At 35.6% G+C, this 1,955-nt stretch overlaps 1 long non-coding RNA gene across 1 annotated transcript in view; it reads right to left on the reverse strand.

The window, feature by feature from the left end:
* LOC106879825 (uncharacterized) overlaps positions 1-1,431 on the reverse strand; it is a 54,831-nt gene extending 53,400 nt beyond the window's left edge. Inside the window, exon 1 of the long non-coding RNA XR_001410673.2 lies at positions 1,254-1,431. This is a non-coding gene — a long non-coding RNA (uncharacterized LOC106879825). The remainder of the gene's footprint in view (positions 1-1,253) is intronic.
* Positions 1,432-1,955: the final 524 nt, after the last annotated feature.

Consider the following 1,955-nt stretch of genomic DNA (forward strand, 5'->3'; position numbering starts at 1 on the left):
GTGTATGTGTGTGTGTGTGTGTGTGTGTGTGTGTGTTTGTCCCCTTAGCATTACTTGACAACCGATGTTGGTGTGTTTATGTCCCGTCACTTAGCGGTTCGGCAAAAGAGACCGATAGAATAAGTACTAGACTTACAAAGAATAAGTCCCGGGGTCGATTAAAGGTGGTGCTCCAGCAAGGCCGCAGTCAAATGACTGAAACAAGTAAAAGAGTAAAAGAGTATATAAACACGAAGAACTTAAAAACATCTTTTTTTCTTTTTTTTTGAGAAATTCTATATTAAATTACTCATTCATATGCACGGTGGATGTTCAACTTTACATGCAACAAAGAAAAAGCATTTCGTGTCACACAGCTCCAGTTCATTCAGCTGTAAATGGATAAGCCGACGACATATTGGCATTCCGCTCAGGGAGAACATTGGCCTGTCCGTCAAGCCAACGGGGATATCATCCTTCGAAAGCTATAACAATGTGAACAATGTGAAGAAGAGTTTTTTGACCATTAGTATATAACAACATCAGATAGTCTGCTCGATACAGTGCTACAGTGATAAGTATATGTGTATTATTGTGTGCTCGCGCGAGTGTGTGTGTGTGTGTACGTGTGTGTGTGTATGCGTAAACATACGTTTGTACAATGATTGTTAACATAAATTTTCGACAAGGATTGTGTATTATACGTAATGAGAAGTAAGAATTTGAGCACCTAGATCAAAAGAATATACTTAAATATACTCTTTTCGAATATCATGCAAATATTGTTACTGTCTATGGCTTCTTTACCACTTTACCTCTCACAATCTTTCATATTTTTATTCGTTTTTTTATTATTATTTTTAAAAAACTTCAACACAGACATCACATTATGGTCTCTTGCAGACAGGAGAGAGTCCGGAACGGATGTTAAAATATAGAATGAGACAGAATGATAGACAGACTGATAGAAAGACCAATAGACAGACCGATAGACAAGACTGATAGACGGATATGGATATGTGTATGAATTACGCAGAGGTGTGAGAGATATAGACAGAGAGTATAGAGTAACAACATACGTAGGTTTAGTAAACAAGAAGATACGAAGCTGGTACATCCGTTGTAAGAGAGTGGTTCAACAAAATTAGGGATGACATCGATGACTTTCAAAAAGGTAATCATATTCTGGTTGTAGTGTGTAATCAGTTTATCTTAATAAGAAACGTTTGTGTTTCTATGTGTTTTTAGGAACCCGTGAATATTAATGCACTTACCTTGTGAAATGTAGGCGTCTTGAAGATCAAAAATAGGCAGTGTTTTAAGGAATATTATTCTCATGTTTGCAATGCCATACACCAATAATGTGTGTGCGTGTGTGTGTGTGTGTGTGTTCTCTGAAACTCAGAACGCAGATTAATATGACGATATTTCTTTTGGTTCTTTGTTAATGATATACGTAAGTGTTGCTAAGCGAGTAAGTTTGTGTATGCGGATTTCATCTACAATCGCGTCCATTTCATGAATGGCTAAAAATTTCTGTTTCTTAGTTGATGCAATAAAGAAAAATAATCCTCTTCTTTGGGGATTCTAAGACACAGAAATGTATTGGAACTTATTTCTAACGAAAGGACTTCTGTTTAATCACTTGGTTACAGTAACCTGTTTACACAAAAGTCGCAAAACTTAAACAAGTATACATTGATCTTTAGTATTATATATGTGTATGTATACATATATATATGAACACACACACATATATATATACATACATGTGCGTGTGTGTGTGTGTGTGTGTTCTCTGAAACTCAGAACGCAGATTAATATGACGATATTTCTTTTGGTTCTTTGTTAATGATATACGTAAGTGTTGCTAAGCGAGTAAGTTTGTGTATGCGGATTTCATCTACAATCGCGTCCATTTCATGAATGGCTAAAAATTTCTGTTTCTTAGTTGATGCAATAAAGAAAAATAATCC

The sequence above is a fragment of the Octopus bimaculoides genome, chromosome 1, assembly GCF_001194135.2.
Source record: "Octopus bimaculoides isolate UCB-OBI-ISO-001 chromosome 1, ASM119413v2, whole genome shotgun sequence".
NCBI classification, from domain to species: domain Eukaryota; kingdom Metazoa; phylum Mollusca; class Cephalopoda; order Octopoda; family Octopodidae; genus Octopus; species Octopus bimaculoides.